Source organism: Epinephelus fuscoguttatus, linkage group LG8, assembly GCF_011397635.1.
Source record: "Epinephelus fuscoguttatus linkage group LG8, E.fuscoguttatus.final_Chr_v1".
Taxonomy (NCBI): Eukaryota; Metazoa; Chordata; class Actinopteri; order Perciformes; family Serranidae; genus Epinephelus; species Epinephelus fuscoguttatus.
In genome coordinates, this window is record NC_064759.1 from 4,872,696 (window position 1) to 4,884,654 (window position 11,959).

Sequence of the window (11,959 nt, forward strand, 5' to 3'; positions counted from 1 at the left end):
GATGAGAGGATCTGCTAAGTTATAGTAAACTCAACATGTTTGGCTTCTGGAGAGTTGATCTGAAAAATAAGACATTTGAAGACGTCACCTTCATCTGGGAGAAAAATGATGATGATAATTTTTCACTGTTTTATTCAAAATATATGCACATAAAAATATCAATGTGTTGCAGCTCTATCTGTTGCTGTATCGCTCACAACTAGATTAAAACTCCAACCACCAGCTGTACAGGTGTTAGGCAAACACCAGGCTGATCAACAAGTGATTTACAGTTGAGCTTTCAGACTCTGTGCTGTGTTGAGGAAGCTTCAGGCTGCCAGCTGGATCAGAAACACTTTGACGTTCACTTAAATTGTGCAGACGGACTCATTCAGAGGCAGCATCTCTGCAGCTGATATGAACAATGTGAAGTCATGATGAATGGCAGCAGAAGAATTTCATGACCGAGACATGAAACTCTTCTGCCTATTTTTTCTCACCATCTCCAAAACCATAATATTCCAAGCAAATGTTTGACATGTTAATATCTGATAGCCAGTGTAACCAGTCCTGCAGACATCAGTAAGCATTTATCTCTCAGGCATGGCCACCAAAGACACCATCTGTCTGTCCACCCATCCTCCATGCACTTCAAAAAAATCAAGATATTATTTTAATTTGTTCAAAAGAATCACTTTATTTTATTGTAAAGTGAGTTTCATTTCATTGAGCGAAAACGTGAGCACATTATAAGCTTCAGCACAGAGTTAAATGAGGAGCTGCTGTGTTTAGTCGCATTAGATTGGCCAGCATTCTTATTATTTTGGCCACTCTCCATGAGACACATCTTAAAGACCTAATCTCTTATTAAGGACTGTAAACATATCAGGTGTATTCACGTTCATGTAAAAGAAGAGCATGTGAAATTAAATTTTTCTCACTTGACCAAAAAGTGCACATTTATGTTTTCACAGACGTGACTGACGTAAACTAAACACAGATTTATTTGTGGTTTCAGTCCCTTTGATAAAAGACCTGTCAGTCAGACCTGGGTGTGACAGCAGCTTCCTGTTTTGCGCTTTGGATGTTGTTTCCTGCTTGTTGTTGTGTTTACATTTGGATCTCAGATTGTGTCTTTAAAGCAGCAGCAGCAGCAGGATGTGTTCACAGCCCACACACTGACTCACTACACTGAACCCAATTCAGCTGCTGACCAGCATGTAAAACACTTCCATGAATGAGAACCAGAGCCAAAAAGAAAAAGACTTGGGCAGCGGTGCAGAGAGCAGCAAATGTTTCACATCTCTGAATAAAAACAGCTTTTTCTTCTTGTTTTTTGTTGGTTTGTTGTGCGAGTTGCTCTTTTTTTTTCCTGCAGTTCTTTCAGTGACGCATCACTGAGGTTCACTGTGTTCTTAAGACCATTGACTCCAGTTCAGATATTAGAGGTGACAGCTCTGTTAAAAAATGCCAGCAGTTAAAATATTTGTCTTTGCAGGATTTATTGAGCAAAGTCTGTCTTTGTAATTTATATGAACTTACAGTATTTTTTGGTTAATTATAGGAGCAGGTTTTAAAGTTTCACTGACTGTAAAATAAAGCCTCTGCCATTCATCCACAAAGTCACAATTTATGTGATGAATTTATTTTCATTCAAATTAGGGACTGTTCTTTCCTTATCAGAGGAGGCACAGTGGCTGGCGTGACTTCGTTTTTGTTTTGTTTGGTTTTGTCTTTTTATTTTTGACCCTCCCCAAAGATACAAATATTTTTCCTCGAGCCTCCTTGAGTGACAGACAGAAAATACATGACCCTCCCGACACCATAAACAAAATTTGATGTTTGAGTTGAAAAAAGCCTCGGTGTTTCACTCTTGTCTCGCTGGTTAGTTCATACAAATTGATTATTTCGGGCCAAATTTTAAATGAGATGTAAGATAAAGTGATTTTGATGAAATTTTAATATCTTAGGCTTCGATCTTTTTTTCTGACTGAAGCATTCGTCCCACACAGTGTCTTCAAGAACGTTGGAAATGTGAAAATCCAAAGATAATTTATGTTTTTACAGTGTCTTGCTATGATTAATGGTACAATTTTGGCGATGGACAGGTTTAGAGGGCACGTTTTCTTTTAAAAATGTCTAAGTTTATTCCCAAAAACTATTGCCAAAATTTGGAAAATTGCCAAAATTGGGAAGACATGTTTCTTATTTAAAAAAAAAAAAGCTGATGTTTATCACCAAAGCTTATCCCAAAAATTTGTAAAATCACCAAAACTCAGAAGACAGATCATCAAAGTTTAGAAATTGACTGTAAAGTAAACACAAAACACAACCATTTAAATTTCTTTGCCTCTTTCCTACGCCAAAATAAATATCCTAAATCCCTGCGCAGTGCTTCAAAAAATATTTGCCATGACCCTTTTTGCACCTCCTCCTCTCCTCTAATAAATAACAAACAGTCCCTTTGTGCATGTTTCCAGTGAGGTCTGGATCTTGGTGCTCGGACCTCTAGCTCGATGAAACTACACCAAGAACCCTCCACACGTCTCCATCTCTTGTGACTCGATGACTCTGGCTGTTCTGCTGGATCTGAACCCTGAACCTTCTGCTCACTGTGATCCTACTGAAGACATGTTGCTCCGTCTGCTCAGATCTGACGCTGCTCTGTGGCTGAGACGTTGTATTTGGGCATCTTTTTACATTTGCCTTAAATTCTGTGAATGTAATTTGAGATTAAATCATAAGGTAACATTTCCCTGAGAGGATCTGTGAGATAATGCAACATGCATCTTGTATGAAACCAGAGGGGCTCTGAACATGTTTCTGTGTCATATTTGACTCACTGATGAGCTTCACATGAAACAAACGGCTCTGTGGAGCAACGAAGGTGCCGAGAGGAAAGACAACAGTTTTCAGATGTGGGAGGAAAAATCTTGCAGCATTTATTCACACCTTGTTGAGATTACAGTGATGAAAGACCTCTGAGGCTCATCACCGTCCACCAAACAAAGAAACGTTGCACCCTCCACACCCACATCTTTCAAACCTGTCTTTTCACTCCTTTATTTTGAAATCTTTCAGCCTGATTCTAACTGCACCTCCTTATTCTGAATGTCATCCATCATGAGCCGAGACTTCAACTGTTGGTTTTTAAACTGTGCTACCTGTTGTGCAGCTGCACAGGTAAACTGTCACAGCTCTGCCTCACCGTCTCCCAGTATAACACCCCAGTATCCCCAGTACACCAGTGTCCCAGTGTCAGAGACGTGCTCTGCAACTCAAAGCTCCGGATCTTTTGTCCCTCAAAATCTGCCCATATTGTTGGAGCTCCGTGGGGGCCAAACAGCCTCCTTGTGCCAAACCAGACAGACTACACCCCCCCTCGACACACACACCCTCCACCACCACACACACACACACACACACACACACACACACACACACTGTCCTCCTAAATAGTTCATTAAGCAGGGAGCAGTGCTGTGGTGCTAAATAAAAAGACAAAAGAAAACAGAAATGACAGAAAACACTGATTTTTCTTGTTTTGTTTTTAATTAAAAAGATGAAATATTTTCAGTTTTATTTAACTGTGAACCTTTCTGCTCTGACACACTCAATCCTGAAGATGTGGCTCCTAAATATTTCTGTCAGGGGTCAAAACTTTCATTTCTCCCATGAGAGTAAATGCTTGTTTTTTCCTTCTAAAAAAAATAAGTTTCCTCATTTTTAGCCTTTAATTGTCTGCGTGTCGCCTGATAGGAGACTCAAACTGCTGCCTCCTTTATGTGCTGCCATTTTGCATTTGCATCTCGCTCGCACACATTGCATCAGAGGAGCTACAGGCTTTGACATGCAGACATCATCCCTGAGCTGCAGCAGCTGCACCTCCACACTCACCTCCAACCCAGAGTCTCCTCCAGCATCCTTTGCGTCTTTTAAAAGCCCAAAGCCCGGGCATCAGCAGCAGCAGCAGCAGGCAGCAGCAGCAGGCAGCAGGGCTTCACTGCGGCGCTGAGCAGGGACATAAAAAGGCTTTTGTCGATGGCACAGATAAACGCGGCCTGTAAAAACAGAAAAAAACTCTTTCTAAATGTGCCATAAAGCTCCAGCAGGATTCCTGTCGGCTGAGCGGCTGCAAATAAGAGAGAAGGTCCGCTTTTGTTTTAAAAGATCAAGAAAGAGAAAATGCATCCTGTAAAGCATGCAGTAACAAAAAACATGGCGGATTGAAAAATCTCCCACGCCAGAGTCATTACGCCTGCAATTAGAAACTCATTTGCATAAATGCTAATGAGTCAGAAATTCATGTCGGCGCTGGAGGAAAACGAGGAGATCTTTTCTTTTTTTTTCCTCCATGAGGACTTTGAAGGAGAGGAGGATTTTCACACGGGTGTCAGAGGCCCGAGGAGGCTTTTATTCCCCAAATGTTTCAATTATTCAGAATGCAGATATTCTATCATGACATTTAAATGATTTATAAACACGATTTATATTTAACATTATTTATGTTTGTCATTTTTACACCAACACACACACACACACACACACACACACACACACACACACACTGGTTCAGCTCTGGTGGTTACTGATGGAGATTCATAACGCAGCTCACACACCACCTTAAATCATCACCAGTTCATGCTCTCACCTTTGACATATATTCATTTATTTACTGTGCAGAAATGTAGAATTCAGTGTCTTTATTGTCACTGCACAGCTGTACAACGAAATCATGTGTCTGCAGTGGTACATGCAGAAACTTACAGCACACACATACAGATTATATATACAATTATAAAAACAATATATAAATATAAAAAAGCAGAGTAAACGCAGTAAATGATTGCACATGAAATATTGCACACATTCAGGATATATGTTGCATATGAGCAGAATAATCTTTGCACATACCTTTCAGTTTATTCTGAAGTGGCACTGGAATCTGGAAGTGCAGCTTTTAGTGACGCGGGGACTTTATAATATCCTCCATCTCTTCACACACACATGTGTGTATTATCTGTAGCAGCAGTTTGTAGTTGCACATTTGAAGGATCTGAGTTTCCACGTTTTTCATTTGCAGAAACAAAACTGTACCTCATTTATAAAAAATCAAAAATAGACACAAGTTTGGATTTTAGGAAATATTCAGAATGATTTTTCACCCACATTTTTATTTCCAGAGTGACTGTAATACACAGAGAAGACATCACATAAGCACACCCACCTGTTTCAGCCTGACTCAGACCTACGTCACAGTTTGCTGCTTCAAATTGAGAAAATATATAAATTTATCTTGTAAAATATGATGAATGTTTTAAAGGTTTGTTAGTTTTCTCATTTTGCGCACACGGTAACACACCAGAGCTGTTTTATGCTGCTGATAGTTTTATTAACTGACCAGGTTTGTACCATTTTCTGGTAACTCTCCCTTATTTAAAAGGTTTAAAACAGGGATACTGAACTTGATTTGCCCAAGGGCCACTTTTGCAGAATGACAGGAGGCCAGGGGCCAGTTCATCAACAAGCATTAATACTATTTAGCAGTAGGCTATATATAATAAATAATGGTATTTATCTGTATATATAATACATGAATTGCCTGTTTTCAACTTTTCAACTTTTGCTGTCCTCACTCATTTATGCCAAGAGACAAATCCAGTCCCAGTGGCCCCGTACAGGTCAGGTGTAAGCAGGGGTGTTTCTGGGATTTAAGGACATACAGGGCTGGGCCCCAGGGGAATCGTAGTGGGAGTTAAAGTGGGACTGACTACCCAGGGCCCCCAATAGGAAGGGGCCCACAGAAAACCTGGGATGAAAAGTTTAATTTTGTTTGCTTTTTAAGTTTTAAAGTAATTATTGTCATAACTACACTGAAGCTGTCTGAATAAATTGGCTGAAAGACTGAACTTTGTATAAAAAAATAGTGGAACCCCTCTCAGGGCCCTCTTACCCACTAAAGATGCAAAAAATGGTTTGGTCCGCCCCTGCACTGGGATTCATGTATAAATGCAGCTGAAGCCGAGGAAGTGAGTGCTCATGCTGCACCAGTGTTCACTGTCATGTCTGTCCCCTGGAAAGGAAAATCATTGTTCTAAAAAAGAAAGACAGAAAGAAAGAAACCAAACTGACTTCGTAAAAATAAAAAAATTCAAAACATGCATGAGAGCAACATGGATCAAGAGAGGAAGGGCGGGGGGCCCAAAGAGACTGCTTATGCATAGGGCCCAGAGTTTGGCGCTACGCCCCTGCTCAGCCTGCACCTCTGTCTGTGGGTCTGAGGGCCTGTGGGTCTGTGGGATCGTCCCTCAGCACCCTGACACCTTATCTACACTCAAAGTACAAAAGAAATCTTAGTGTTAATTTATTTTCATTGTGAATTAGAAAACTGTGAGAGGGCCACACAGCACCCTGTTGAGGGCCAGATTTGGCCCATGGGCTGTAAGGTGAGTTTCACTGGTTTATGAGCTGCAATAAATGGCTTTATTAATGGTTAATAAATAATTTACAAATGATTTATAGATCAGTAATGAACCAGTAACAGGGTTGCCAAGTTGGCTGGTGTTTTATCATCTCTGTTTGGTAACAATGGGATTATAAATGTTTGTAATGACTCAATAAATACTTCTGCAGCCCTGTAAATATACAATTTGTTAATAGATGCTGCTCAGGATTCAAAACTTCTATTGGAGAATTTAAAAACTGGATTTTTTCACAATTTGGACACTCAAAAGTTGCCTTCTAACGGACCTACAGAAGCACTAGTGACATATTTCATAACATTTTTGAAGCCACGAGTTACAGATCATTTCTAAAGGTGGACTTCTTACACAGCAGTACCATCGTGTCTATGCTTATAGTTTTTTTTGTATGACGAGGCTCATTTTGTGATTTTGACCTCATGTTTTCAGTGTGATGTTCTAAGGGACTGTTCATAACTTCTGAGGAAGGAAGAGGTGGTGCAAAAAAGTGGAGGCGTGTCAAATAATTTTGAAGCACTGGAGAGGGACTTATGTTTTTTATTTTGGCTTACGGGAGGGACATACACATTCAAATGGCTGCATTCTGTTTGTATCTTACAGCAGATTTTTAAAGAAAATGTGCCTTCCAAATTTTGGTGGCCATTTTTGATGATCATTTTTGGTGATTTTTTTTGGCAGGTTTGGCGTTTCTTTAAAAAAAAAAATCTGCAGAATGACACCATTTATCACAGCCAGAAACTGTAAAAACAAAAAATATAATTGGGTTTTCACATTTCCGACGGTCCTTGGACACATCGTGTGCGACAAACTGCTTCCATTGGAAAAAAAACTACAACCAAATCTGAGCTTAAAATAGTAATATTTTATCAAAGTCATTTTTCTGTGTCTCATTTAAGATTTGGTTCAATCTGCACAAACTAACCAACATGCATGACAAGAGTGTGAAACTGACGCTTTTATCAACTCCAGGATTTTGTGTTGAATGTTTAACTTTTAACTTTCAAGGGTAGGGGTAAGTTTTTAAAAATCTGATACCTAATTGTTGGTGGAGGGAGACTTGTGCACTCTCCACCAGTCAGTCAAAAAGGCTCAAGGCTCAAAAATATTTGTAGCTTCAGGAACAGTCAAAAACATCCCAGCTGCCTCCTGATTAGTAAAGAACAGTCCCTTAAATGTTTGCTGCTTCTCTACATGACAATAAACTGAACAGCCTCCATTTGTGGGCTGTTGGTTACATAAAATATGCTGTGACTTCCAGGTAAAAGTGAGCAGCCAGAGCAACATGTTGGAGATGAACATAAAGAGGTCTGAGAGGAGCTTCACCTCTCCTCCTCCTCCTCCTCCTCCTCCTCCTCCTGCTGCAGCAGGAACTCACAGAGCTGCAGGTTTCTCTGCTGCTGTTTGTGTCTCTTTTGTTTCTGGGATTTTGCCACTGATGATGAGATGATGCTCAAATTAATTGCTTGCAGCGGACATGCGCAGTGGAGTTGTGTGTTTGTGTGTGAGGTAGATACATCCAGTATGTAATGTTTATGAGAAACAATAAAAAAGAAAGAAACATTTCTCTTTCTTTCTTTTTCTGTCTGTATAAATTTATAAAACATTTTAACTGCACATGAATCATTTTTCTTACATAAAGCACATCGATATCACGTGACAGTTAAGAAGACATTTGATTTTCTGAAACGGTTTCTTGCGTCTCGTGGTTATTGATCGCTGACTGGAGATCAGTTTACAGCTCACACAGATATTTAACCATTAATGTGCCAATAAAAACTTCAGCTGAGGGTGCATCGCTGTGTTCTACAGACTGTTGACCTTCTTGTCTTCCATTCATAATAATGACGCTTTAATACACTGAATAATGCAGATGAGAGGATGAAGTGACGGAGTGATGGAGCGTGCAGGCTGGTGGAGGAGGAGAGCTTCAGCTGCAGCAGCTCAACAGGTCGTTCAGTCGCTGACAGAATCAAAACGCGTCATTGAATCTTCATTTTTACGCATTGTAAGACGCGTCGAGACAGTTCACCTGCTTGTTTTTTACTTTAAAGATTTAAATGAGAAAATAAAAGAAGGACAGGCTGCGGAACTATCTCACTGTGGCCCATATTAAACGTTTCTGCACGTCACTGTGCGATTAAATAAAAGTTTAAAAAACAGTTCAAGTTGTCACATCATATTCTGCAAAACAGCGATTTAATCGACTCTTGAATGACATCGCCAGCTGTGTGCAAAGATTGATTAATGAATTTAAAATATTAGAACATGTTATTTTTATATTTATTAAGCCTTTGATTAGCCAGGTTTGTCCCACTGAGACAAAAGATCTCCTTTACAAGGGAGACCTGGCCCAGATTAGCAGCAGCAGTTTCGACAACTAATATTTTTTTACATAAAAGCTCTTAGATTTTAGAAACATGAAATGATCAGATAAACAGTTGCACACAGACAGCCTGGACTTATTAGATTCCATCATGGTTTTAAACTCATCCAGTGTCACCGTGTCTTTAAGCTTGAGATCACTCTGCAGATTGTTGCTGCTGGAGGTTCACAGGACAATCTTATTTTTCCCAGTTCAGTTCAGACTTTGAGCTCTGAGCTCAACAAGACGCATAAAACCCTGCCAATGGAGATTTACAATTTCCACATTCAAAGAAGATCATTTTAGCATGAAAAGCTCTGTAAATAAAAACACAGCAGTGACAGAGGCGGCGTGCATAAATCAGGCCAGCTCACCTATACTTTGGAGTATAAAAATCAGCGTTGAGTGAGAGATGCACAGTTTGTGATCAACCTCAGAGATGCATGCATGTGAGTGAGGCCAGTGGTCAGAGACACTCATGTACACCAGCATAATTTACGACAGGTGAAAAGGTAGAAAACGTGTTTCTAAAGTGAAAGCTTCAGTTTTTTGGAGATATGCGCCTCAAAAGTCATCCATTAAAACCCCAGATATCTATAAGTACAACTCAGTGTGACAGTGTTGACCACTTCTGGTGACACTTTGATGTTGATTTAATGCTGGTGTTACAGGTCTTGACAGATAACTGAAGAAAAGTTTGTCTCATAATTAAAGGACCTGTTGACACTTATTTTACGCAGCGCCGCTCAGGTCAGCAGCTCCTGAGATTTGAAAACAAAAAGGTGAGACACAGATTCTTGCTGATGGTGTCTGGATCGTTTGGAGCTCAGAGAATCAGATGAGACCTGTTTTTACTTTTCACACTCAGCTGGATTTATTTTCTGCGGCTCTGAAACAAATTCAACAGATTCTGGAGAGAAATAAAACAATAATATTCTGCGCTGAGCGGCTCTGATTGGCTGATTGGTTATTGGAAATCACTGATAATTATCCATTCAGTGATGAGGTGAATTGATCGGCTACAGGTTGCGCTTTTTTAAATATATTTTTTATAGGATTTTATAACTTAAAAACACGCCTTGTTCTGCAACAAACCCGCGTGTATTTCTGCCGAAATTAAACATTTTTAAACACACAGACTCTGGTGTGCAGGAGCTTTTTCTGCTTTCATTATAAAAGTCAGAGACAACTGAGTCGACGGGAGTTTATTAATGTGCCGTTTTTCAAAGTCTCAGAGTTTCAGAGTGAACCTGCAGAGAAATGAAGCTGTCACCAAATAAAACAGATTAGATTCAAATCATCAAAGCACAAAAATGTCTTAAATAATAACCAGACGCATCATTTGGGTTTTTTTTTTCATTCTTCAGTGCAGAATAATCAAATGAATCAGAGAGGAAATCCAGTCAGCTGATAGAGTGTAAAAATGTACAGACACAATAACTGAGCTGAAGGATTAATAAAATACTCCCACCCAGTCTGACTGAATCCATTCTTCTCTTTTTCCATTTTTAACAGTTCTTTCCTCATGACATCTATTTAAATAAAGCTCGAATAAAAAAAGAATTTAAAGACTCGTTAAAACAAATGATTTGACGCCAGAAAACAGAACTGTTTCCACCTGAAACATGAAGTCTCAAAGTCTGATAAATGTTTATTGAAGTTATTTTTATTAAAACCTCTCAGATGTGATGTTTTCCTGCAGGTTAAGATATAAGAAGATAAGAGAAAACTAAATATTCAGCAGCCTGATTTACTTTAATATCTAATAAATACAGAGCAATTATTTTATTTTATTTTCATTATTTTTTCTTTTTAAATTCAGCCAGATTTTTTTAAAAAAAAATTGCGTTCATGCAAATAAAATATTGTAATTGTAAATTATACAAATAAAGTCGTGCCTTTTTTGCATATTTAAAATGTCAAAATATCCATAATCCTTTTACATAAATCTGTCGTCATCTGAATGAAGTGTTAAAATATGAACGTTAACAAGCAGAGGGGGAAAATGTCTGAGGCGGATTACAGGCCGAGGAGGAGAAAATTACACACACACACTCAAGCAGACACACGCACACGCACAAATGCATGGCGCATTTGCATGTTGTATCCCACGGTGGAAATTACAATGGGGAGCAATTAATATGCGCATAAATTAAAAGTGAGAGGGGTTTGTGAATTCCAGGAACAGGCGGTCATCCAAAGAGGAGGAGAGAGGGAAGAAAAGAGGCTCTGTTCACACAGGACAGCAGGAGGAGGAGGAGGAGGAGGAGATGAGGGAGAAAAAGAGGGAGGACAGAGGGAGCAGCAGAGAAGGACAAGGAGGAGGGAGAGGAGAAGAAGAGGAGAGAGGATGGAGAAAAAGGGGAGCTGGATTAGGGAGGAAAAGCAGGAGGAGGAAGAGGAGGTTGAAAAGGGGAAACATGAGGAAAAGAAAGAAGGAGCAAAGGAAGGAGAAAAGGAGCATAAGAGGGCGAGGAGATAAAGGAGAAAAGGAGAGAGGACAGAGGGGAGGAATAGAAAGGAGGAGGAAACAAAGGAAGGGAATGAGGAGGAATTGAAGGAAGAGGAGTTAGAGAAAGAGAGAGGACAGAGTGGAAGAGGGGAGGAATAAAAGAAGGACACACTGGAAGGGAATGAGGAGGAACTGAAGGAGGAGAAAAGTCGTGAGGAGATAAACGAGAAAAAGGAGGAATAGAAAGAAGGGGATGAGGAGGATTTGAAGCCAGAGGAGGGAGAGAAGAAGCAGGGGAGGAGGGAGGACAGATGAGAAGACTAGAAAGAAGGAAGAAACAAAGGAAAGGAATGAGGAGGAATTGAAGGACAAGGAGGGCGAGAAGGAGAGAAGAAATTGTGAAGCGATGAGAGAAAGAGAGAGGACAGAGGGGAAGAGGGGAGGAATAAAAAGAGAAGGAGCAGAAAAAGGGTGAGGAGATGAATGAGAAAAAGGAAGAAAGAAGGAGGAAAGGAAGGAAGGGGATGAGGAGGAACTGGAGAGAGAGGAGGAAGAGGAGGAGGAGAGAGGAAATGATGCTTTCACAGACATCGATATATGAAACACTAATAATATTCAGAGCTGATTTATATGTTTTGTCATTTGAAATTAGTGTTTGACATCAGTTACATATTTCTGTTAAAA